This window comes from Cynocephalus volans, chromosome 18 (assembly GCF_027409185.1).
Source record: "Cynocephalus volans isolate mCynVol1 chromosome 18, mCynVol1.pri, whole genome shotgun sequence".
Lineage (NCBI taxonomy): Eukaryota > Metazoa > Chordata > Mammalia > Dermoptera > Cynocephalidae > Cynocephalus > Cynocephalus volans.
This window is the reverse complement of record NC_084477.1, coordinates 1,842,286-1,870,158: the sequence shown is the minus strand read 5'-3', so window position 1 is coordinate 1,870,158 and position 27,873 is coordinate 1,842,286.

Here is a 27,873-nt window from a genome sequence, read left to right as displayed (position 1 = left end):
CAACAGATTTTGAAAAAAGGTGCTCCCATCCTATATCCAATGCGGCTTTTGATTTGGTTCCTCCATACCAGATCCAAACGGGAACTTCTTCAACACATGTGTCAGTTCTACTTTATCTAGTCCTGTTTCACTCGGGGAAGTTTCATTCCAAATGTCACACCTCTTCTGACAATCATCCACACAGCACTTCCCGAATGCCCTCTTAGCACGTGCAAGCTGTTGCCTCTAATGGTGTTTTCCCACGAACTACCCAAAGAGGAATTTGAAAACTTGCGAGGCGTATTCGTCATGGTGCTGCTCTTTTTCCTCACAAACGCCTGAAAAACCGAAGAGGATCCTCCTCTGAGTATGCTTCTCAGTCCTTTCCTCATGGGTCCCCTCGTGGTGCACTCAAGTCTCGTCTAATGCTATTTTCCCATGCGCTTTCAAACCGCGAGCACCCTCAGATGATGTGTGACTGCACGTTCTCTCTACTTGCAGTACTCGCAGCCCTGCGTAAAGCTTCCTGGTGTGTGGGGAAGCTCGTGACTCTCAGTCACCCAGATTGTAAAGAAATCCTGTCTATGTACGCAGTGTTGCTGAAATGGCGTTTCAGGAGGTCAGATCCAACCCAGAATGGACACCGGATGGGTAGGTTTTAAACACTGGGGTGCTCTCTTTCCCTCCGTTAAGCTCAATTCTCTTCTGGGAAAATTGCATGAGTATCTTTCACAGACGTGGCTGGGGAACATTCCCCAGCCATGTCCGGAAAAGTTCTCATAAAGGCGGGCCATCAAAACGTTCCGAACTTTCAATTCCGGAGGGTACTTGTGACGTCTACATGGTGGTGCCTTGTTTCACTGCGCTAACTTCAAATAGAAGAGGGGAACCTCGTGTGCCTAGGTTACACCAACATTTCCACCAGTGCTCTCGGATCATATACTCAATGCTGTTTCGAGTGGGAAAATCCAATCCACCTTCCAACGGAGAATATCTCCAATATGGCTGAGAGATCTCCACGCGCTGCTGCCGTTCTCTGTGTCCGTTAATCAAGACACTGAGTTGTTGCGTGTGTGACCATCGGTTATTGAGCTTGTCATCCGTGGGGAAGATAGGATAACGTAGTCAGGCTCCCTCGACTCAGGTTTGGTTGGGGGTCGGGCAGCGCATTTCTGGTGCTTCGCAGTTGTATGTGGGTGGACTTAGAGCGCATGTGCTCCAACGTTCTGGTTCAATCGCTTTGGTGTGTTCTGCAGTTCGGGAAGCCGAGCTGGCCGGCAGAGCTCAACCCTCCAATTAGAACACGTTTACTCTGCCCGCAGCAGCTCAGTTTCTCTTTGGACTTTGTCCGTGGCGCTGGAGTGTCTGAGTATCACCTTTGCACTGCCTAGCTCCTACTCGTCTGTGTGTTGAATAAAGTCTACACTTCCTTCCATCGTGGCACTATTGAAAGTTTTCCTTTTACCTAGCTCCCAGATCTGCGTATGAAGGGTTTCGTGTGGACTTGAAGGGCTCTCTGAGTTCCGGTCCCTAGGCCTACCTCCACATCATCCACTCCTCTCTGCCAATTGACCAGACGCTGTTTAAAATGGCTTTTCCCTTAAACGTTCTCAAGAAGAATGTCTGCAATATAGAAGTGATATCTCCATCGTGCTGTTTCGCCTCGTTGAGTTAGACTGAATACTTAATGCAAAGGCTTCCGTGCGTATCTATCCCAGAAATGTCGGGCAATGCAGCTTTACCGATTATGTAATGCCATCGTAATGGTGCTTTTCCATTCCCTATCTAAGCAAGAATATCTGAGAGTTCTTTTGAGGTGTACCTTGCAGTGCTTTGTTCACTCATGTACACTTCGCCTTGTAATGGGGACTTTCCTCTTGTAGGGATCTCAGAGACTTCCACGAATATTGCCTTATTGGACAGTGAAAGGGATTGTGGTGGTGAATTCCACGACCCGTTCCCAACCGGAACGTCGTCGCCTATTTGGGGTTTCTACATTGTGATGATTTGATTTCCTCCGAAAACCTCAAGTGTGAAATGGAAACCTCCTGGGACTATCTTGCCAAGAGATTTTGAAAGAAGGTTCTCCCATCCTCTATCCAATGCTGCTTTTGATTTGGTTCCTCGATACCAGTTCCAAACGGGAACTTCTTCAACACATGTGTGAGTTCTAATTTGTCGAGTCCTGTTTCATTCAGTGAAGTTTCATTCCAAATGTCACACCTCTTCTGACAATCATCCACACAGCACTTCTCGAATGCCCTCTTAGCACATACAAACCGTTGCCTCTTATGGTGGTTTCCCACGAACTACCCAAAGAGGAATTTGAAAACGTTCAACGCCTATTCGGCATGGTGCTGCTCTTTTTCCTGAAAAATCCTGAAAACCTGAAGAGGATCCTCCCCTGAGTATGCTTCTCAATCATTTCCACATGGGTCCCCTCGTGGTGCAGTCAAGTCTCGTCTAATGCTCTTTTCCCATGCGCTTTCAAACCACGAGCATCCTCAGATGATGTGTGAGTGTACCTTCTCCTTACTTGCATCCCTTCGTAAAGCATCCTCGTGTGTGGGGAAGCTCGTGACGCTCAGTCACCCAGAGTGTAAAGAAACCCTGTCTGGCTATGTACGCAGTGTTGCTGAAATGGCGTTTCCGGACGTCAGGTCCAACCCAGAATGGACACCAGATCAGTAGGATTTCAACACTGAGGTGCTTTCATTCCCTCCGTTAAGCTCAATTGTGTTCTGGGAAACTTGCGTGAGTATCTTTCTCAGTCGTCGCCGGTGAACGATCCCCAGCCAGGTCCGGAAATGTTCTCATAGAGGCGGGCCATTCAAACGTTCCGAACCATCATATCCTGAGGGTACTTGTGACGTCTACGTGGTGCGGCCTTGTTTCACTGCGCTAAGGTCAAACCTAAGTGGGGGAGATCGTGTGCCTATCTTACACCAGCATTTCCGCCAGTGCTCTCAGACCATATACTCAATGCTGTTTCGAGTGGGAAAATCCAATCCACCTTCCAACGGAGAATATCTCCAATATGGCTGAGAGATCTCCACGCGCTGCTGCCGTTCTCTGTGTCCGTTAACCAAGACACTGAGTTGTTGCGTGTGTGACCATCGGTTATTGAGCTTGTCATCCGTGGGGAAGATAGGATAACGTAGTCAGGCTCCCTCGACTCAGGTTTGGTTGGGGGTCGGGCAGCGCATTTCTGGTGCTTCGCAGTTGTGTGTGGGTGGACTTAGAGCGCATGTGCACCAAGGTTCTGGTTCAGTCAATCGTTTTGGTGTGTTCTGCAGTTCGGGAAGCAGAGCTGGCCAGCAGAGCTCACCCCTCCATTAGAACATGTTTACTCTGGGGCCGAGCCCGTGGCGCACTCGGTAGGGTGCTGCGCTGGGAGCGCGGCGACACTCCCGCCGCGGGTTCGGATCCTATATAGGAATGACCGGTGCACTCACTGGCTGAGTGATGGTCACGGAAAAAAAAAAAAAAAGAAAAATGAACATGTTTACTCTGCTCGCAGTGGCTCACTTTCCCTTTCGACTTTGCCTGTAACACTGGAGTGTCTGAGTATCCCCGTTGCACTGCCTAGCTCCTACACGACTGTGTGTTGAATAGAGTCTACAGTTTCTTCCATCGTGGCTCGATTGAAAATTTGCCTTTTACCTAGCTCCCAGAACTGCGTGTGAAGGGTTCGAATGGGTTTAAAGGATTCTCTGAGCTCCGGACACCAGGCCTACCTCCACATCATCCATTCCTCTATTCCAATTGACCACACGCTGCTTAAAATGACGTTTCGCTAACACATGCTCAAGAAGAATGTCGGCTATTTAGCAGTGAGATCTCCATGGTGCTGCTTCGCTTCATTGAGTTAGACTGAATATTTAATGCGAAAGCATCCGTGGGAATCTTTCCCAGACATGTCTGGCAATGCAGCTTTACCGATTATGTAATGCCATTGAAATGGTGCTTTCCGTTCCCTATCTAAACAAGCATATCTGAGAGTTCTTTTTGCGGTGTACCTTGCAGTGCTTTTTTCACTCCCGTACACCGCGTCTAGTAATGGGGACTTTCCTCTTGTAGGAATCTCAGAGATTTCCAGGAGTATTCCCCTATTGGACACTTCAGGGGATTGTAGTGGTGGATCCCGCGACCCGTTCCAAACCGGAAATTCGTCGCCAATATGGGAGGTCTAGTTTGTGTTGATTTGATTCCCTCCGAAAACCTCATATGTGAATGGAAACCTCCTGGGACCATCTTCACAAGAGATTTTGAAAAAAGGTGCTCCCACCCTATATCCAATGCGGCTTTTGATTTGGTTCCTCCATACCAGATCCAAACGGGAACTTCTTCAACACATGTGTGAGTTCTACTTTATCTAGTCCTGTTTCACTCGGGGAAGTTTCATTCCAAATGTCACACCTCTTCTGACAATCATCCACACAGCACTTCCCGAATGCCCTCTTAGCACGTGCAAGCTGTTGCCTCTAATGGTGTTTTCCCACGAACTACCCAAAGAGGAATTTGAAAACTTGCGAGGCGTATTCGTCATGGTGCTGCTCTTTTTCCTCACAACGCCTGAAAAACCGAAGAGGATCCTCCTCTGAGTATGCTTCTCAGTCATTTCCTCATGGGTCCCCTCGTGGTGCACTCAAGTCTCGTCTAATGCTATTTTCCCATGCGCTTTCAAACCGCGAGCACCCTCAGATGATGTGTGACTGCACGTTCTCTCTACTTGCAGTACTCGCAGCCCTGCGTAAAGCTTCCTGGTGTGTGGGGAAGCTCGTGACTCTCAGTCACCCAGATTGTAAAGAAATCCTGTCTATGTACGCAGTGTTGCTGAAATGGCGTTTCAGGAGATCAGATCCAACCTAGAATGGACACCCGATGGGTAGGTTTTAAACACTGGGGTGCTCTCTTTCCCTCCGTTAAGCTCAATTCTCTTCTGGGAAAATTGCATGAGTCTCTTTCACAGACGTGGCTGGGGAACATTCCCCAGCCATGTCCGGAAAAGTTCTCATAAAGGCGGGCCATCAAAACGTTCCGAACTTTCAATTCCGGAGGGTACTTGTGACGTCTACATGGTGGTGCCTTGTTTCACTGCGCTAACTTCAAATAGAAGAGGGGAACCTCGTGTGCCTCGGTTACACCAACATTTCCACCAGTGCTCTCGGATCATATACTCAATGCTGTTTCGAGTGGGAAAATCCAATCCACCTTCCAACGGAGAATATCTCCAATATGGCTGAGAGATCTCCACGCGCTGCTGCCGTTCTCTGTGTCCGTTAATCAAGACACTGAGTTGTTGCGTGTGTGACCATCGGTTATTGAGCTTGTCATCCGTGGGGAAGATAGGATAACGTAGTCAGGCTCCCTCGACTCAGGTTTGGTTGGGGTTCGGGCAGCGCATTTCTGGTGCTTCGCAGTTGTATGTGGGTGGACTTAGAGCGCATGTGCTCCAATGTTCTGGTTCAATCGCTTTGGTGTGTTCTGCAGTTCGGGAAGCCGAGCTGGCCGGTAGAGCTCAACCCTCCAATTAGAACACGTTTACTCTGCCCGCAGCAGCTCAGTTTCTCTTTGGACTTTGTCCGTGGCGCTGGAGTGTCTGAGTATCACCTTTGCACTGCCTAGCTCCTACTCGTCTGTGTGTTGAATAAAGTCTACACTTCCTTCCATCGTGGCACGATTGAAAGTTTTCCTTTTACCTAGCTCCCAGATCTGCGTATGAAGGGTTTCGTGTGGACTTGAAGGGCTCTCTGAGTTCCGGTCCCTAGGCCTACCTCCACATCATCCACTCCTCTCTGCCAATTGACCAGACGCTGTTTAAAATGGCTTTTCCCTTAAACGTTCTCAAGAAGAATGTCTGCAATATAGAAGTGATATCTCCATCGTGCTGTTTCGCCTCGTTGAGTTAGACTGAATACTTAATGCAAAGGCTTCCGTGCGTATCTATCCCAGAAATGTCAGGCAATGCAGCTTTACCGATTATGTAATGCCATCGTAATGGTGCTTTTCCATTCCCTATCTAAGCAAGAATATCTGAGAGTTCTTTTGAGGTGTACCTTGCAGTGCTTTGTTCACTCATGTACACTTCGCCTTGTAATGGGGACTTTCCTCTTGTAGGGATCTCAGAGACTTCCACGAATATTGCCTTATTGGACAGTGAAAGGGATTGTGGTGGTGAATTCCACGACCCGTTCCCAACCGGAACGTCGTCGCCTATTTGGGGTTTCTACATTGTGATGATTTGATTTCCTCCGAAAACCTCAAGTGTGAAATGGAAACCTCCTGGGACTATCTTGCCAAGAGATTTTGAAAGAAGGTTCTCCCATCCTCTATCCAATGCTGCTTTTGATTTGGTTCCTCGATACCAGTTCCAAACGGGAACTTCTTCAACACATGTGTGAGTTCTAATTTGTCGAGTCCTGTTTCATTCAGTGAAGTTTCATTCCAAATGTCACACCTCTTCTGACAATCATCCACACAGCACTTCTCGAATGCCCTCTTAGCACATACAAACCGTTGCCTCTTATGGTGGTTTCCCACGAACTACCCAAAGAGGAATTTGAAAACGTTCGACGCCTATTCGGCTTGGTGCTGCTCTTTTTCCTGAAAAATCCTGAAAACCTGAAGAGGATGCTCCCCTGAGTATGCTTCTCAATCATTTCCACATGGGTCCCCTCGTGGTGCAGTCAAGTCTCGTCTAATGTTCTTTTCCCATGCGCTTTCAAACCACGAGCATCCTCAGATGATGTGTGAGTGTACCTTCTCCTTACTTGCATCCCTTCGTAAAGCATCCTCGTGTGTGGGGAAGCTCGTGACTCTCAGTCACCCAGATTGTAAAGAAACCCTGTCTGGCTATGTACGCAGTGTTGCTGAAATGGCGTTTCCGGACGTCAGGTCCAACCCAGAATGGACACCAGATCAGTAGGATTTCAACACTGAGGTGCTTTCATTCCCTCCGTTAAGCTCAATTGTGTTCTGGGAAACTTGCGTGAGTATCTTTCACAGTCGTCGCCGGTGAACGATCCCCAGCCAGGTCCGGAAATGTTCTCATAGAGGCGGGCCATTCAAACGTTCCGAACCATCATATCCTGAGGGTACTTGTGACGTCTACGTGGTGGTGCCTTGTTTCACTGCGCAAAGGTCAAACCAAAGTGGGGGAGATCGTGTGCCTATCTTACACCAGCATTTCCGCCAGTGCTCTCAGACCATATACTCAATGCTGTTTCGAGTGGGAAAATCCAATCCACCTTCCAACGGAGAATATCTCCAATATGGCTGAGAGATCTCCACGCGCTGCTGCCATTCTCTGTGTCCGTTAACCAAGACACTGAGTTGTTGCGTGTGTGACCATCGGTTATTGAGCTTGTCATCCGTGGGGAAGATAGGATAACGTAGTCAGGCTCCCTCGACTCAGGTTTGGTTGGGGGTCGGGCAGCGCATTTCTGGTGCTTCGCAGTTGTGTGTGGGTGGACTTAGAGCGCATGTGCACCAAGGTTCTGGTTCAGTCAATCGTTTTGGTGTGTTCTGCAGTTCGGGAAGCAGAGCTGGCCAGCAGAGCTCACCCCTCCATTAGAACATGTTTACTCTGGGGCCGAGCCCGTGGCGCACTTGGTAGAGTGCTGCGCTGGGAGCGCGGCGACACTCCCGCCGCGGGTTCGGATCCTATATAGGAATGACCGGTGCACTCACTGGCTGAATGATGGCCACGGAAAAAAAAAAGAAAAAGAAAAAAAAGAACATGTTTACTCTGCTCGCAGCGGCTCACTTTCCCTTTCGACTTTGCCTGTAACACTGGAGTGTCTGAGTATCCCCGTTGCACTGCCTAGCTCCTACACGACTGTGTGTTGAATAGAGTCTACAGTTTCTTCCATCGTGGCTCGATTGAAAATTTGCCTTTTACCTAGCTCCCAGAACTGCGTGTGAAGGGTTCGAATGGGTTTAAAGGATTCTCTGAGCTCCGGACGCCAGGCCTACCTCCACATCATCCATTCCTCTCTTCCAATTGACCACACGCTGCTTAAAATGACGTTTCGCTAACACATGCTCAAGAAGAATGTCGGCTATTTAGCAGTGAGATCTCCATGGTGCTGCTTCGCTTCATTGAGTTAGACTGAATATTGAATGCGAAAGCATCCGTGGGAATCTTTCCCAGACATGTCTGGCAATGCAGCTTTACCGATTATGTAATGCCATTGAAATGGTGCTTTCCGTTCCCTATCTAAACAAGCATATCTGAGAGTTCTTTTTGAGGTGTACCTTGCAGTGCTTTTTTCACTCCCGTACACCGCGTCTAGTAATGGGGACTTTCCTCTTGTAGGAATCTCAGAGATTTCCAGGAGTATTCCCCTATTGGACACTTCAGGGGATTGTAGTGGTGGATTCCGCGACCCGTTCCAAACCGGAAATTCGTCGCCAATATGGGAGGTCTACTTTGTGTTGATTTGATTCCCTCCGAAAACCTCATATGTGAATGGAAACCTCCTGGGACCATCTTCACAAGAGATTTTGAAAAAAGGTGCTCCCATCCTATATCCAATGCGGCTTTTGATTTGGTTCCTCCATACCAGATCCAAACGGGAACTTCTTCAACACATGTGTGAGTTCTACTTTATCTAGTCCTGTTTCACTCGGGGAAGTTTCATTCCAAATGTCACACCTCTTCTGACAATCATCCACACAGCACTTCCCGAATGCCCTCTTAGCACGTGCAAGCTGTTGCCTCTAATGGTGTTTTCCCACGAACTACCCAAAGAGGAATTTGAAAACTTGCGAGGCGTATTCGTCATGGTGCTGCTCTTTTTCCTCACAACGCCTGAAAAACCGAAGAGGATCCTCCTCTGAGTATGCTTCTCAGTCATTTCCTCATGGGTCCCCTCGTGGTGCACTCAAGTCTCGTCTAATGCTATTTTCCCATGCGCTTTCAAACCGCGAGCACCCTCAGATGATGTGTGACTGCACGTTCTCTCTACTTGCAGTACTCGCAGCCCTGCGTAAAGCTTCCTGGTGTGTGGGGAAGCTCGTGACTCTCAGTCACCCAGATTGTAAAGAAATCCTGTCTATGTACGCAGTGTTGCTGAAATGGCGTTTCAGGAGATCAGATCCAACCCAGAATGGACACCGGATGGGTAGGTTTTAAACACTGGGGTGCTCTCTTTCCCTCCGTTAAGCTCAATTCTCTTCTGGGAAAATTGCATGAGTCTCTTTCACAGACGTGGCTGGGGAACATTCCCCAGCCATGTCCGGAAAAGTGCTCATAAAGGCGGGCCATCAAAACGTTCCGAACTTTCAATTCCGGAGGGTACTTGTGACGTCTACATGGTGGTGCCTTGTTTCACTGCGCTAACTTCAAATAGAAGAGGGGAACCTCGTGTGCCTCGGTTACACCAACATTTCCACCAGTGCTCTCGGATCATATACTCAATGCTGTTTCGAGTGGGAAAATCCAATCCACCTTCCAACGGAGAATATCTCCAATATGGCTGAGAGATCTCCACGCGCTGCTGCCGTTCTCTGTGTCCGTTAATCAAGACACTGAGTTGTTGCGTGTGTGACCATCGGTTATTGAGCTTGTCATCCGTGGGGAAGATAGGATAACGTAGTCAGGCTCCCTCGACTCAGGTTTGGTTGGGGTTCGGGCAGCGCATTTCTGGTGCTTCGCAGTTGTATGTGGGTGGACTTAGAGCGCATGTGCTCCAACGTTCTGGTTCAATCGCTTTGGTGTGTTCTGCAGTTCGGGAAGCCGAGCTGGCCGGTAGAGCTCAACCTTCCAATTAGAACACGTTTACTCTGCCCGCAGCAGCTCAGTTTCTCTTTGGACTTTGTCCGTGGCGCTGGAGTGTCTGAGTATCACCTTTGCACTGCCTAGCTCCTACTCGTCTGTGTGTTGAATAAAGTCTACACTTCCTTCCATCGTGGCACGATTGAAAGTTTTCCTTTTACCTAGCTCCCAGATCTGCGTATGAAGGGTTTCGTGTGGACTTGAAGGGCTCTCTGAGTTCCGGTCCCTAGGCCTACCTCCACATCATCCACTCCTCTCTGCCAATTGACCAGACGCTGTTTAAAATGGCTTTTCCCTTAAACGTTCTCAAGAAGAATGTCTGCAATATAGAAGTGATATCTCCATCGTGCTGTTTCGCCTCGTTGAGTTAGACTGAATACTTAATGCAAAGGCTTCCGTGCGTATCTATCCCAGAAATGTCGGGCAATGCAGCTTTACCGATTATGTAATGCCATCGTAATGGTGCTTTTCCATTCCCTATCTAAGCAAGAATATCTGAGAGTTCTTTTGAGGTGTACCTTGCAGTGCTTTGTTCACTCATGTACACTTCGCCTTGTAATGGGGACTTTCCTCTTGTAGGGATCTCAGAGACTTCCACGAATATTGCCTTATTGGACAGTGAAAGGGATTGTGGTGGTGAATTCCACGACCCGTTCCCAACCGGAACGTCGTCGCCTATTTGGGGTTTCTACATTGTGATGATTTGATTTCCTCCGAAAACCTCAAGTGTGAAATGGAAACCTCCTGGGACTATCTTGCCAAGAGATTTTGAAAGAAGGTTCTCCCATCCTCTATCCAATGCTGCTTTTGATTTGGTTCCTCGATACCAGTTCCAAACGGGAACTTCTTCAACACATGTGTGAGTTCTAATTTGTCGAGTCCTGTTTCATTCAGTGAAGTTTCATTCCAAATGTCACACCTCTTCTGACAATCATCCACACAGCACTTCTCGAATGCCCTCTTAGCACATACAAACCGTTGCCTCTTATGGTGGTTTCCCACGAACTACCCAAAGAGGAATTTGAAAACGTTCGACGCCTATTCGGCATGGTGCTGCTCTTTTTCCTGAAAAATCCTGAAAACCTGAAGAGGATGCTCCCCTGAGTATGCTTCTCAATCATTTCCACATGGGTCCCCTCGTGGTGCAGTCAAGTCTCGTCTAATGTTCTTTTCCCATGCGCTTTCAAACCACGAGCATCCTCAGATGATGTGTGAGTGTACCTTCTCCTTACTTGCATCCCTTCGTAAAGCATCCTCGTGTGTGGGGAAGCTCGTGACTCTCAGTCACCCAGATTGTAAAGAAACCCTGTCTGGCTATGTACGCAGTGTTGCTGAAATGGCGTTTCCGGACGTCAGGTCCAACCCAGAATGGACACCAGATCAGTAGGATTTCAACACTGAGGTGCTTTCATTCCCTCCGTTAAGCTCAATTGTGTTCTGGGAAACTTGCGTGAGTATCTTTCACAGTCGTCGCCGGTGAACGATCCCCAGCCAGGTCCGGAAATGTTCTCATAGAGGCGGGCCATTCAAACGTTCCAAACCATCATATCCTGAGGGTACTTGTGACGTCTACGTGGTGGTGCCTTGTTTCACTGCGCAAAGGTCAAACCAAAGTGGGGGAGATCGTGTGCCTATCTTACACCAGCATTTCCGCCAGTGCTCTCAGACCATATACTCAATGCTGTTTCGAGTGGGAAAATCCAATCCACCTTCCAACGGAGAATATCTCCAATATGGCTGAGAGATCTCCACGCGCTGCTGCCATTCTCTGTGTCCGTTAACCAAGACACTGAGTTGTTGCGTGTGTGACCATCGGTTATTGAGCTTGTCATCCGTGGGGAAGATAGGATAACGTAGTCAGGCTCCCTCGACTCAGGTTTGGTTGGGGGTCGGGCAGCGCATTTCTGGTGCTTCGCAGTTGTGTGTGGGTGGACTTAGAGCGCATGTGCACCAAGGTTCTGGTTCAGTCAATCGTTTTGGTGTGTTCTGCAGTTCGGGAAGCAGAGCTGGCCAGCAGAGCTCACCCCTCCATTAGAACATGTTTACTCTGGGGCCAAGCCCGTGGCGCACTTGGTAGAGTGCTGCGCTGGGAGCGCGGCGACACTCCCGCCGCGGGTTCGGATCCTATATAGGAATGACCGGTGCACTCACTGGCTGAATGATGGCCACGGAAAAAAAAAAGAAAAAGAAAAAAAAGAACATGTTTACTCTGCTCGCAGCGGCTCACTTTCCCTTTCGACTTTGCCTGTAACACTGGAGTGTCTGAGTATCCCCGTTGCACTGCCTAGCTCCTACACGACTGTGTGTTGAATAGAGTCTACAGTTTCTTCCATCGTGGCTCGATTGAAAATTTGCCTTTTACCTAGCTCCCAGAACTGCGTGTGAAGGGTTCGAATGGGTTTAAAGGATTCTCTGAGCTCCGGACGCCAGGCCTACCTCCACATCATCCATTCCTCTCTTCCAATTGACCACACGCTGCTTAAAATGACGTTTCGCTAACACATGCTCAAGAAGAATGTCGGCTATTTAGCAGTGAGATCTCCATGGTGCTGCTTCGCTTCATTGAGTTAGACTGAATATTGAATGCGAAAGCATCCGTGGGAATCTTTCCCAGACATGTCTGGCAATGCAGCTTTACCGATTATGTAATGCCATTGAAATGGTGCTTTCCGTTCCCTATCTAAACAAGCATATCTGAGAGTTCTTTTTGAGGTGTACCTTGCAGTGCTTTTTTCACTCCCGTACACCGCGTCTAGTAATGGGGACTTTCCTCTTGTAGGAATCTCAGAGATTTCCAGGAGTATTCCCCTATTGGACACTTCAGGGGATTGTAGTGGTGGATTCCGCGACCCGTTCCAAACCGGAAATTCGTCGCCAATATGGGAGGTCTACTTTGTGTTGATTTGATTCCCTCCGAAAACCTCATATGTGAATGGAAACCTCCTGGGACCATCTTCACAAGAGATTTTGAAAAAAGGTGCTCCCATCCTATATCCAATGCGGCTTTTGATTTGGTTCCTCCATACCAGATCCAAACGGGAACTTCTTCAACACATGTGTGAGTTCTACTTTATCTAGTCCTGTTTCACTCGGGGAAGTTTCATTCCAAATGTCACACCTCTTCTGACAATCATCCACACAGCACTTCCCGAATGCCCTCTTAGCACGTGCAAGCTGTTGCCTCTAATGGTGTTTTCCCACGAACTACCCAAAGAGGAATTTGAAAACTTGCGAGGCGTATTCGTCATGGTGCTGCTCTTTTTCCTCACAACGCCTGAAAAACCGAAGAGGATCCTCCTCTGAGTATGCTTCTCAGTCATTTCCTCATGGGTCCCCTCGTGGTGCACTCAAGTCTCGTCTAATGCTATTTTCCCATGCGCTTTCAAACCGCGAGCACCCTCAGATGATGTGTGACTGCACGTTCTCTCTACTTGCAGTACTCGCAGCCCTGCGTAAAGCTTCCTGGTGTGTGGGGAAGCTCGTGACTCTCAGTCACCCAGATTGTAAAGAAATCCTGTCTATGTACGCAGTGTTGCTGAAATGGCGTTTCAGGAGATCAGATCCAACCCAGAATGGACACCGGATGGGTAGGTTTTAAACACTGGGGTGCTCTCTTTCCCTCCGTTAAGCTCAATTCTCTTCTGGGAAAATTGCATGAGTCTCTTTCACAGACGTGGCTGGGGAACATTCCCCAGCCATGTCCGGAAAAGTGCTCATAAAGGCGGGCCATCAAAACGTTCCGAACTTTCAATTCCGGAGGGTACTTGTGACGTCTACATGGTGGTGCCTTGTTTCACTGCGCTAACTTCAAATAGAAGAGGGGAACCTCGTGTGCCTCGGTTACACCAACATTTCCACCAGTGCTCTCGGATCATATACTCAATGCTGTTTCGAGTGGGAAAATCCAATCCACCTTCCAACGGAGAATATCTCCAATATGGCTGAGAGATCTCCACGCGCTGCTGCCGTTCTCTGTGTCCGTTAATCAAGACACTGAGTTGTTGCGTGTGTGACCATCGGTTATTGAGCTTGTCATCCGTGGGGAAGATAGGATAACGTAGTCAGGCTCCCTCGACTCAGGTTTGGTTGGGGTTCGGGCAGCGCATTTCTGGTGCTTCGCAGTTGTATGTGGGTGGACTTAGAGCGCATGTGCTCCAACGTTCTGGTTCAATCGCTTTGGTGTGTTCTGCAGTTCGGGAAGCCGAGCTGGCCGGTAGAGCTCAACCCTCCAATTAGAACACGTTTACTCTGCCCGCAGCAGCTCAGTTTCTCTTTGGACTTTGTCCGTGGCGCTGGAGTGTCTGAGTATCACCTTTGCACTGCCTAGCTCCTACTCGTCTGTGTGTTGAATAAAGTCTACACTTCCTTCCATCGTGGCACGATTGAAAGTTTTCCTTTTACCTAGCTCCCAGATCTGCGTATGAAGGGTTTCGTGTGGACTTGAAGGGCTCTCTGAGTTCCGGTCCCTAGGCCTACCTCCACATCATCCACTCCTCTCTGCCAATTGACCAGACGCTGTTTAAAATGGCTTTTCCCTTAAACGTTCTCAAGAAGAATGTCTGCAATATAGAAGTGATATCTCCATCGTGCTGTTTCGCCTCGTTGAGTTAGACTGAATACTTAATGCAAAGGCTTCCGTGCGTATCTATCCCAGAAATGTCGGGCAATGCAGCTTTACCGATTATGTAATGCCATCGTAATGGTGCTTTTCCATTCCCTATCTAAGCAAGAATATCTGAGAGTTCTTTTGAGGTGTACCTTGCAGTGCTTTGTTCACTCATGTACACTTCGCCTTGTAATGGGGACTTTCCTCTTGTAGGGATCTCAGAGACTTCCACGAATATTGCCTTATTGGACAGTGAAAGGGATTGTGGTGGTGAATTCCACGACCCGTTCCCAACCGGAACGTCGTCGCCTATTTGGGGTTTCTACATTGTGATGATTTGATTTCCTCCGAAAACCTCAAGTGTGAAATGGAAACCTCCTGGGACTATCTTGCCAAGAGATTTTGAAAGAAGGTTCTCCCATCCTCTATCCAATGCTGCTTTTGATTTGGTTCCTCGATACCAGTTCCAAACGGGAACTTCTTCAACACATGTGTGAGTTCTAATTTGTCGAGTCCTGTTTCATTCAGTGAAGTTTCATTCCAAATGTCACACCTCTTCTGACAATCATCCACACAGCACTTCTCGAATGCCCTCTTAGCACATACAAACCGTTGCCTCTTATGGTGGTTTCCCACGAACTACCCAAAGAGGAATTTGAAAACGTTCGACGCCTATTCGGCATGGTGCTGCTCTTTTTCCTGAAAAATCCTGAAAACCTGAAGAGGATGCTCCCCTGAGTATGCTTCTCAATCATTTCCACATGGGTCCCCTCGTGGTGCAGTCAAGTCTCGTCTAATGTTCTTTTCCCATGCGCTTTCAAACCACGAGCATCCTCAGATGATGTGTGAGTGTACCTTCTCCTTACTTGCATCCCTTCGTAAAGCATCCTCGTGTGTGGGGAAGCTCGTGACTCTCAGTCACCCAGATTGTAAAGAAACCCTGTCTGGCTATGTACGCAGTGTTGCTGAAATGGCGTTTCCGGACGTCAGGTCCAACCCAGAATGGACACCAGATCAGTAGGATTTCAACACTGAGGTGCTTTCATTCCCTCCGTTAAGCTCAATTGTGTTCTGGGAAACTTGCGTGAGTATCTTTCACAGTCGTCGCCGGTGAACGATCCCCAGCCAGGTCCGGAAATGTTCTCATAGAGGCGGGCCATTCAAACGTTCCGAACCATCATATCCTGAGGGTACTTGTGACGTCTACGTGGTGGTGCCTTGTTTCACTGCGCAAAGGTCAAACCAAAGTGGGGGAGATCGTGTGCCTATCTTACACCAGCATTTCCGCCAGTGCTCTCAGACCATATACTCAATGCTGTTTCGAGTGGGAAAATCCAATCCACCTTCCAACGGAGAATATCTCCAATATGGCTGAGAGATCTCCACGCGCTGCTGCCATTCTCTGTGTCCGTTAACCAAGACACTGAGTTGTTGCGTGTGTGACCATCGGTTATTGAGCTTGTCATCCGTGGGGAAGATAGGATAACGTAGTCAGGCTCCCTCGACTCAGGTTTGGTTGGGGGTCGGGCAGCGCATTTCTGGTGCTTCGCAGTTGTGTGTGGGTGGACTTAGAGCGCATGTGCACCAAGGTTCTGGTTCAGTCAATCGTTTTGGTGTGTTCTGCAGTTCGGGAAGCAGAGCTGGCCAGCAGAGCTCACCCCTCCATTAGAACATGTTTACTCTGGGGCCGAGCCCGTGGCGCACTTGGTAGAGTGCTGCGCTGGGAGCGCGGCGACACTCCCGCCGCGGGTTCGGATCCTATATAGGAATGACCGGTGCACTCACTGGCTGAATGATGGCCACGGAAAAAAAAAAGAAAAAGAAAAAAAAGAACATGTTTACTCTGCTCGCAGCGGCTCACTTTCCCTTTCGACTTTGCCTGTAACACTGGAGTGTCTGAGTATCCCCGTTGCACTGCCTAGCTCCTACACGACTGTGTGTTGAATAGAGTCTACAGTTTCTTCCATCGTGGCTCGATTGAAAATTTGCCTTTTACCTAGCTCCCAGAACTGCGTGTGAAGGGTTCGAATGGGTTTAAAGGATTCTCTGAGCTCCGGACGCCAGGCCTACCTCCACATCATCCATTCCTCTCTTCCAATTGACCACACGCTGCTTAAAATGACGTTTCGCTAACACATGCTCAAGAAGAATGTCGGCTATTTAGCAGTGAGATCTCCATGGTGCTGCTTCGCTTCATTGAGTTAGACTGAATATTGAATGCGAAAGCATCCGTGGGAATCTTTCCCAGACATGTCTGGCAATGCAGCTTTACCGATTATGTAATGCCATTGAAATGGTGCTTTCCGTTCCCTATCTAAACAAGCATATCTGAGAGTTCTTTTTGAGGTGTACCTTGCAGTGCTTTTTTCACTCCCGTACACCGCGTCTAGTAATGGGGACTTTCCTCTTGTAGGAATCTCAGAGATTTCCAGGAGTATTCCCCTATTGGACACTTCAGGGGATTGTAGTGGTGGATTCCGCGACCCGTTCCAAACCGGAAATTCGTCGCCAATATGGGAGGTCTACTTTGTGTTGATTTGATTCCCTCCGAAAACCTCATATGTGAATGGAAACCTCCTGGGACCATCTTCACAACAGATTTTGAAAAAAGGTGCTCCCATCCTATATCCAATGCGGCTTTTGATTTGGTTCCTCCATACCAGATCCAAACGGGAACTTCTTCAACACATGTGTGAGTTCTACTTTATCTAGTCCTGTTTCACTCGGGGAAGTTTCATTCCAAATGTCACACCTCTTCTGACAATCATCCACACAGCACTTCCCGAATGCCCTCTTAGCACGTGCAAGCTGTTGCCTCTAATGGTGTTTTCCCACGAACTACCCAAAGAGGAATTTGAAAACTTGCGAGGCGTATTCGTCATGGTGCTGCTCTTTTTCCTCACAAACGCCTGAAAAACCGAAGAGGATCCTCCTCTGAGTATGCTTCTCAGTCATTTCCTCATGGGTCCCCTCGTGGTGCACTCAAGTCTCGTCTAATGCTATTTTCCCATGCGCTTTCAAACCGCGAGCACCCTCAGATGATGTGTGACTGCACGTTCTCTCTACTTGCAGTACTCGCAGCCCTGCGTAAAGCTTCCTGGTGTGTGGGGAAGCTCGTGACTCTCAGTCACCCAGATTGTAAAGAAATCCTGTCTATGTACGCAGTGTTGCTGAAATGGCGTTTCAGGAGGTCAGATCCAACCCAGAATGGACACCGGATGGGTAGGTTTTAAACACTGGGGTGCTCTCTTTCCCTCCGTTAAGCTCAATTCTCTTCTGGGAAAATTGCATGAGTATCTTTCACAGACGTGGCTGGGGAACATTCCCCAGCCATGTCCGGAAAAGTTCTCATAAAGGCGGGCCATCAAAACGTTCCGAACTTTCAATTCCGGAGGGTACTTGTGACGTCTACATGGTGGTGCCTTGTTTCACTGCGCTAACTTCAAATAGAAGAGGGGAACCTCGTGTGCCTAGGTTACACCAACATTTCCACCAGTGCTCTCGGATCATATACTCAATGCTGTTTCGAGTGGGAAAATCCAATCCACCTTCCAACGGAGAATATCTCCAATATGGCTGAGAGATCTCCACGCGCTGCTGCCGTTCTCTGTGTCCGTTAATCAAGACACTGAGTTGTTGCGTGTGTGACCATCGGTTATTGAGCTTGTCATCCGTGGGGAAGGTAGGATAACGTAGTCAGGCTCCCTCGACTCAGGTTTGGTTGGGGGTCGGGCAGCGCATTTCTGGTGCTTCGCAGTTGTATGTGGGTGGACTTAGAGCGCATGTGCTCCAACGTTCTGGTTCAATCGCTTTGGTGTGTTCTGCAGTTCGGGAAGCCGAGCTGGCCGGTAGAGCTCAACCCTCCAATTAGAACACGTTTACTCTGCCCGCAGCAGCTCAGTTTCTCTTAGGACTTTGTCCGTGGCGCTGGAGTGTCTGAGTATCACCTTTGCACTGCCTAGCTCCTACTCGTCTGTGTGTTGAATAAAGTCTACACTTCCTTCCATCGTGGCACGATTGAAAGTTTTCCTTTTACCTAGCTCCCAGATCTGCGTATGAAGGGTTTCGTGTGGACTTGAAGGGCTCTCTGAGTTCCGGTCCCTAGGCCTACCTCCACATCATCCACTCCTCTCTGCCAATTGACCAGACGCTGTTTAAAATGGCTTTTCCCTTAAACGTTCTCAAGAAGAATGTCTGCAATATAGAAGTGATATCTCCATCGTGCTGTTTCGCCTCGTTGAGTTAGACTGAATACTTAATGCAAAGGCTTCCGTGCGTATCTATCCCAGAAATGTCGGGCAATGCAGCTTTACCGATTATGTAATGCCATCGTAATGGTGCTTTTCCATTCCCTATCTAAGCAAGAATATCTGAGAGTTCTTTTGAGGTGTACCTTGCAGTGCTTTGTTCACTCATGTACACTTCGCCTTGTAATGGGGACTTTCCTCTTGTAGGGATCTCAGAGACTTCCACGAATATTGCCTTATTGGACAGTGAAAGGGATTGTGGTGGTGAATTCCACGACCCGTTCCCAACCGGAACGTCGTCGCCTATTTGGGGTTTCTACATTGTGATGATTTGATTTCCTCCGAAAACCTCAAGTGTGAAATGGAAACCTCCTGGGACTATCTTGCCAAGAGATTTTGAAAGAAGGTTCTCCCATCCTCTATCCAATGCTGCTTTTGATTTGGTTCCTCGATACCAGTTCCAAACGGGAACTTCTTCAACACATGTGTGAGTTCTAATTTGTCGAGTCCTGTTTCATTCAGTGAAGTTTCATTCCAAATGTCACACCTCTTCTGACAATCATCCACACAGCACTTCTCGAATGCCCTCTTAGCACATACAAACCGTTGCCTCTTATGGTGGTTTCCCACGAACTACCCAAAGAGGAATTTGAAAACGTTCGACGCCTATTCGGCATGGTGCTGCTCTTTTTCCTGAAAAATCCTGAAAACCTGAAGAGGATCCTCCCCTGAGTATGCTTCTCAATCATTTCCACATGGGTCCCCTCGTGGTGCAGTCAAGTCTCGTCTAATGCTCTTTTCCCATGCGCTTTCAAACCACGAGCATCCTCAGATGATGTGTGAGTGTACCTTCTCCTTACTTGCATCCCTTAGTAAAGCATCCTCGTGTGTGGGGAAGCTCGTGACTCTCAGTCACCCAGATTGTAAAGAAAACCTGTCTGGCTATGTACGCAGTGTTGCTGAAATGGCGTTTCCGGACGTCAGGTCCAACCCAGAATGGACACCAGATCAGTAGGATTTCAACACTGAGGTGCTTTCATTCCCTCCGTTAAGCTCAATTGTGTTCTGGGAAACTTGCGTGAGTATCTTTCACAGTCGTCGCCGGTGAACGATCCCCAGCCAGGTCCGGAAATGTTCTCATAGAGGCGGGCCATTCAAACGTTCCGAACCATCATATCCTGAGGGTACTTGTGACGTCTACGTGGTGGTGCCTTGTTTCACTGCGCAAAGGTCAAACCTAAGTGGGGGAGATCGTGTGCCTATCTTACACCAGCATTTCCGCCAGTGCTCTCAGACCATATACTCAATGCTGTTTCGAGTGGGAAAATCCAATCCACCTTCCAACGGAGAATATCTCCAATATGGCTGAGAGATCTCCACGCGCTGCTGCCATTCTCTGTGTCCGTTAACCAAGACACTGAGTTGTTGCGTGTGTGACCATCGGTTATTGAGCTTTTCATCCATGGGGATGATAGGATAATGTAGTCAGGCTCCCTCGACTCAGGTTTGGTTTGGGGTTGGGCAGCGCATTTCTGGTGCTTCGCAGTTGTGTGTGGGTGGACTTAGAGCGCATGTGCACCAAGGTTCTGGTTCAATCAATCGTTTTGGTGTGTTCTGCAGTTCGGGAAGCAGAGCTGGCCAGCAGAGCTCACCCCTCCATTAGAACATGTTTACTCTGGGGCCGAGCCCGTGGCGCACTCGGTAGGGTGCTGCGCTGGGAGCGCGGCGACACTCCCGCCGCGGGTTCGGATCCTATATAGGAATGACCGGTGCACTCACTGGCTGAGTGATGGTCACGGAAAAAAAAAAAAAAAAGAAAAATGAACATGTTTACTCTGCTCGCAACGGCTCACTTTCCCTTTCGACTTTGCCTGTAACACTGGAGTGTCTGAGTATCCCCGTTGCACTGCCTAGCTCCTACACGACTGTGTGTTGAATAGAGTCTACAGTTTCTTCCATCGTGGCTCGATTGAAAATTTGCCTTTTACCTAGCTCCCAGAACTGCGTGTGAAGGGTTCGAATGGGTTTAAAGGATTCTCTGAGCTCCGGACACCAGGCCTACCTCCACATCATCCATTCCTCTATTCCAATTGACCACACGCTGCTTAAAATGACGTTTCGCTAACACATGCTCAAGAAGAATGTCGGCTATTTAGCAGTGAGATCTCCATGGTGCTGCTTCGCTTCATTGAGTTAGACTGAATATTTAATGCGAAAGCATCCGTGGGAATCTTTCCCAGACATGTCTGGCAATGCAGCTTTACCGATTATGTAATGCCATTGAAATGGTGCTTTCCGTTCCCTATCTAAACAAGCATATCTGAGAGTTCTTTTTGAGGTGTACCTTGCAGTGCTTTTTTCACTCCCGTACACCGCGTCTAGTAATGGGGACTTTCCTCTTTTAGGAATCTCAGAGATTTCCAGGAGTATTCCCCTATTGGACACTTCAGGGGATTGTAGTGGTGGATCCCGCGACCCGTTCCAAACCGGAAATTCGTCGCCAATATGGGAGGTCTAGTTTGTGTTGATTTGATTCCCTCCGAAAACCTCATATGTGAATGGAAACCTCCTGGGACCATCTTCACAAGAGATTTTGAAAAAAGGTGCTCCCACCCTATATCCAATGCGGCTTTTGATTTGGTTCCTCCATACCAGATCCAAACGGGAACTTCTTCAACACATGTGTGAGTTCTACTTTATCTAGTCCTGTTTCACTCGGGGAAGTTTCATTCCAAATGTCACACCTCTTCTGACAATCATCCACACAGCACTTCCCGAATGCCCTCTTAGCACGTGCAAGCTGTTGCCTCTAATGGTGTTTTCCCACGAACTACCCAAAGAGGAATTTGAAAACTTGCGAGGCGTATTCGTCATGGTGCTGCTCTTTTTCCTCACAACGCCTGAAAAACCGAAGAGGATCCTCCTCTGAGTATGCTTCTCAGTCATTTCCTCATGGGTCCCCTCGTGGTGCACTCAAGTCTCGTCTAATGCTATTTTCCCATGCGTTTTCAAACCGCGAGCACCCTCAGATGATGTGTGACTGCACGTTCTCTCTACTTGCAGTACTCGCAGCCCTGCGTAAAGCTTCCTGGTGTGTGGGGAAGCTCGTGACTCTCAGTCACCCAGATTGTAAAGAAATCCTGTCTATGTACGCAGTGTTGCTGAAATGGCGTTTCAGGAGGTCAGATCCAACCCAGAATGGACACCGGATGGGTAGGGTTTATTTTTTATTTATTTATTTATTTTATTTTTATTTTTTTTTAAAATTTTACTTTGTCGATATATATTGTAGCTGATTATTGCTGCGCATCACCAATACCTCCCTCCCTTCTCCCTCCCCCCCTTCCCCCCCAACAATGTCCTTTCTGTTTGCTTGTCGTATCAACTTCAAATAATTGTGGTTGTTATATCTTCTTCCCCCCCTGGTTTGTGCGTATGTTTGTGTGTGTGTGTGTGTGAATTTATATATTAATTTTTAGCTCCATCCAATAAGTGAGAACATGTGGTATTTCTCTTTCTGGTCCTGACTTGTTTCACTTAATATAATTCTCTCAAGGTCCATACATGTTGTTGCAAATGGCAGTATTTCATTCGTTTTTATAGCTGAGTAGTATTCCATTGTGTAGATGTACCACATTTTCCATATCCACTCATCTGATGATGGGCATTTGGGCTGGTTCCAACTCTTGGCTATTGTAAATAGTGCTGCGATGAACATTGGGGAACAGGTATACCTTCGACTTGATGATTTCCATTCCTCTGGGTATATTCCCAACAGTGGGATGGCTGGGTCGTATGGTAGATCTATTTGCAATGGTTTAAGGAACCTCCATACCATTTTCCATAGAGGCTGCACCATTTTGCAGTCCCACCAACAATGTATGAGAGTTCCTTTTTCTCCGCAGCCTCCCCAGCATTTATCGTTCATAGTCTTTTGGATTTTAGCCATCCTAACTGGGGTTAGATGGTATCTCAATGTGGTTTTGATTTGCATTTCCCGGATGCTGAGGGATGTTGAGCATTTTTTCATATGTCTGTTGGCCATTTGTATATCTTCCTTAGAGAACTGCCTACTTAGCTCTTTTGCCCATTTTTTAATTGGGTTGCTTGTTTTCTTCTTGTAAATTTGTTTGAGTTCCTTATATATTCTGGATATTAATCCTTTGTCAGATATATATTTTGCAAATATTTTCTCCCACTCTGTTGGTTGTCTTTTAACTCTGTTAATTGTTTCTTTTGCTGTGCAGAAGCTTTTTAGTTTGATATAATCCCATTTGTTTATTTTTCCTTTGGTTGCCTGTGCTTTGGGGGTCGTATTCATGAAGTCTGTGCCCAGTCCTATTTCCTGAAGTGTTTCTCCTATGTTTTCTTTAAGAAGTTTTATTTTCTCAGGATGTATATTTAAATCCTTAATCCATTTTGAGTTGATTTTAGTATACGGTGAGAGGTATGGATCTAGTTTCATTCTCCTGCATATCGATATCCAGTTATCCCAGCACCACTTGCTGAAGAGGCTGTCCCTTCCCCAGTGAATAGGCTTGGTGCCTTTGTCAAAGATCAGATGGCAGTAAGTGTGTGGGTTGATTTCTGGATTCTCTATTCTATTCCATTGGTCAGTGTGTCTGTTTTTATGCCAGTACCATACTGTTTTGGTTATTATAGCTTTGTAGTATAGCTTAAAGTCAGGTAGTGTTATGCCTCCAGCTTTATTTTTTTTGCTGAGCATTGCTTTGGCTATTCGTGGTCTTTTATTGTTCCATATAAATGTCTGAATAGTTTTTTCCATTTCTGAGAAAAATGTCTTTGGAATTTTGATGGGGATTGCGTTGAATTTGTATATCACTTTGGGTAGTATGGACATTTTCACTATGTTGATTCTTCCAATCCAAGAGCATGGAATATCTTTCCATCTTCTTGTATCCTCTCTAATTTCTCTCAGCAGTGGTTTGTAGTTCTCATTATAGAGATTTTTCACATCCTTGGTTAACTCAATTCCTAAGTATTTTATTTTTTTGGTGGCTATTGTAAATGGGCAGGCTTTCTTGATTTCTCCTTCTGCGTGTTCACTATTGGAGAAAAGAAATGCTACTGATTTTTGTGTGTTGATTTTGTATCCTGCTACATTGCTGAAATCATTTATCAATTCCAACAGTTTTTTTGTAGAGGTTTTAGGCTGTTCGATATATAGGATCATGTCATCTGCAAACAGGGACAGTTTGACTTCATCGTTTCCAATCTGGATGCCCTTTATTTCCTTCTCTTCTCTGATTGCTCTGGTGAGTACTTCCAACACTATGTTGAATAGGAGTGGTGAGAGTGGGCATCCTTGTCTAGTTCCTGTTCTTAAAGGAAAAGCTTTCAGCTTTTCCCCATTCAGGATGATATTGGCAGTGGGTTTGGCATATATGGCTTTAATTATGTTGAGATACTTTCCCTCTATACCTAACTTATAGAGGGTCTTTGTCATGAATGAGTGCTGAACTTTATCAAATGCTTTTTCAGCATCTATAGAGATGATCATATGGTCCTTGTGTTTGAGTTTATTAATATGGTGTATCACATTTATTGATTTGCGTATGTTGAACCAACCTTGCATCCCTGGGATGAATCCCACTTGATCGTGATGAATAATTTTTCGTATGTGTTGCTGTATTCTGTTTGCTAGTATTTTAGTGAGGATTTTTGCATGTATATTCATCAAGGAAATCGGCCTGTAGTTTTCTTTTTTGGTTATATCTCAACCTGGTTTTGGTATCAGGATGATGTTTGCTTCATAGAATGAGTTTGGGAGATTTGCGTCCGTTTCAATCTTTTGGAATAGTTTGTAAAGAATCGGTGTCAATTCCTGTTTGAATGTTTGGTAAAATTCTGCTGTGAATCCATCTGGTCCTGGGCTTTTCTTTGTTGGGAGCCTTCTGATAACAGCTTCAATCTCCTTTATTGTTATTGGTCTGTGCAAATTTTCTACGTCTTCACGGTTCAGTTTTGGGAGCTTGTGTGTGTCCAGAAATTTATCCATTTCCTCCAGATTCTCAAATTTGTTGTCGTATAGTTGTTTATAGTAGTCTCGAATGATTCCTTGTATTTCAGATGAATCAGTTGTAATATCGCCTTTTTCATTTCTAATTTTTGTTATTTGAGTCCTCTCTCTTCTTTTTTTTTTGTTAGCCATGCGAATGGTTTGTCTATTTTATTTATCTTTTCAAAAAACCAACTTTTTGATTCGTTGATCTTTTGAATTGTTTTTTGGTTTTCAATTTCATTCAGTTCTGCTCTGATCTTAATGATTTCTTTCCGTCTGCTAACTTTAGGTTTGGATTGTTCTTGTGTTTCTAGTTCTTTAAGGTGAAGTGTTAGGTTGTTCACTTGCCATCTTTCTATTCTTCTGAAGTGAGCATTTAATGCAATAAATTTTCCCCTCAATACTGCTTTTGCAGTATCCCACAGGTTTTGGTATGATGTATCATTGTTTTCATTAGTTTCAATAAACTTTTCGATTTCCTGCTTGATTTGTTCTTGGACCCATATGTCATTAAGTAGAATGCTGTTTAATTTCCATGTGTTTGTATAGTTTCCAGAGATTTGTTTGTTATTAATTTCTAGTTTTAATCCATTGTGGTCTGAGAAGATACATGGGATAATTCCAATTTTTTGAATTTATTGAGACTTGATTTGTGACCTAATACGTGATCTATCCTGGAGAATGATCCATGTGCTGATGAGAAGAATGAATATTCTGAGGTTGTTGGGTGGAATGTTCTGTAGATATCTGCCAATTCCAATTGGTCTAGAGTCTTGTTTAGATCTTGTGTTTCTCTACTGATTCTTTGCCTAGATGATCTGTCTAATATTGACAGTGGAGTGTTCAGGTCCCCTGCTATTATGGTATTAGTGTCTATTTCCTTCTTTAGGTCTAATAGAGTTTGTTTTATAAATCTGGCTGCTCCAACATTGGGTGCGTACATATTTATGATTGTTATGTCTTCTTGATGGATCAGTCCTTTTATCATTAAGTAGTGTCCCTCATTGTCTCTTTTTATGGTTTTTAGTTTAAAGTCTATTTTGTCAGATATAAGAATAGCTACTCCAGCTCGTTTTTCTTTTCTGTTTGCATGGTAAATCTTTTTCCATCCTTTCACTCTTAGTCTGTGTGAATCTTTATGGGTGAGGTGGGTCTCTTGTAGGCAGCATATAGTTGGGTCCTGCTTTTTGATCCAGTCAGCCAGTCTGTGTCTTTTAATTGGGGAATTTAAGCCTTTAACATTAAGAGTTGTTATTGAAAGGTGTTGATTTATTCCTAGCATTTTATTGGTTGTTTGGTTGTCTTAGGTGTCTTTTGTTCCTTGCTTTCTGATTTACTGTTTGGTTTCTTTGTTTGTTGGTTCCTTAGGTTGTAGATAGTGTTTTTGTTAGCTTGTTTTCTCTTCATGAATGCCATTTTTATTGTACTAGCGGGTTTAGATTTTTCTTGGGTTTTTATGGCAGTGGTGGTTATTTTTCAGGAACCAAACCCAGTACTCCCTTGAGGATTTCTTGTAAGGGTGGTCGTGTGGTAGTGAACTCCCGCAGTTTTTGTTTGTCTGAGAAATATACAATTTGCCCCTCATTTCGGAAGGATAGCCTTGCAGGGTAGAGTATTCTTGGCTGGCAATCTTTGTCTTTTAGTATTTTGAAAATATCATCCCATTCCTTTCTAGCTTTTAGGGTTTGTGATGAAAAGTCTGATGTTAACCTGATTGGGGCTCCCTTATAGGTGATTTGACGCTTCTCTCTTGCAGCTTTTAAGATTCTCTCTTTGTCTCTGAGTTTTGCCAATTTGACTATGACATGTCTTGGAGAAGGCCTTTTTGGGTTGAATACGTTTGGAGATCGTTGAGCTTCCTGGATCTGAAGATCTGTGATTTTTCCTATACCTGGGAAGTTTTCTGCCACTATTTTGTTGAATATGTTTTCAATGGAAACTCCATTTTCTTCCCCTTCTGGAATACCCATGACTCGGATATTTGAGCGCTTGAGGTTGTCTGATATCTCTCTCAGATTTTCTTCCATGTCCTTGATTCTTTTTTCTTTCTTTTTGTCTGCTTGTGTTATTTCAAACAGCCCATCTTCAAGTTCAGAGGTTCTCTCTTCAACTTCGACAAGCCTGCTGGTTAAACTCTCCATTGTGTTTTTTATTTCGCTGAATAACTTCTTCAGTTCAGCAAGTTCTGCTACATTTTTTTTCAGGACATTGATTTCCTTGTATATTTCCTCTTTCAGATCCTGTATACTTTTCCTCATTTCATCATGATGTCTAGCTGAGTTTTCTTGTATCTCATTCAGTTTCCTTAGAATTATCACTCGAAATTCCTTGTCAGTTATTTCAAGGGCTTCTTGTTCTATAGGATCTAGAGTATAAGATTTATTAACTTTTGGTGGTGTACTTTCTTGATTTTTTGTATTTCTGGTGTCTTTTTTTTTTGGTGTTTATTCATTGTGGCAGGGGGTTTCACAGTCCACCGGTTTGACACTAATGACTAACTAGGATGTTGCTGTGGTTGCCAATTTGGTATGGCTCCCGCCGTGACTGCTCAGTTGGCCTCTAGTGTCTTGTGTGTGTGGTTGCCTCGGGTCTTGGGCTTCTCCGGGGATCCACCTTTCTGGTCAGCTTGGACTCTGCTGGGCTGGTGGATCACGTACCACAGGGTGTGTGATCTCTGTTGAGCTTTCACTTCCTGTACAGGACTTCTCCCCATTCCGTGTGCTCTGGCCCAGGCTGTTAGATCGTGCAGTGGTGACCCCACCGGGTGTGTGGTTTCTGTCGAGTCTCCGCCTCCCTGGCCGCAAGTCTCCCCACTCTGTGCACACTGAGCTGGGCTGGGGTGTGTCTTCTGCACCCCTCGTCTATCAGCTGGGCCTTCAAGACCCTGCTCAGCACCGCCTCGCCCAGGAAGTCTACCAGGTTTCTGCTAGGCACAGACGACCGGTCTCTCTGGGTGCCTTTGTAGCACTGTGTAGATCTTTCTCGGGTCTTATTCACCTTTGTATCCCCCGGGTATAGACCGAGTCTAGTGCCCACCTGCAGCATGCTCTCCAGCAGGTTCAAGCGGACCTGGGAACTCTCCTACCACACTATTCCCAACCAGAAATTCGTTAGGCTTTTTTCCAAACTGGTGGTCGCAGAGATGGTATCTGCCTCCCAGTAACAGGAAGTTTACCGGGGCCGGAGTCCAGGGTGTGGTGGAGTGACAGTCGGCCCGCCCGTACTTCCTTGCCCTCCC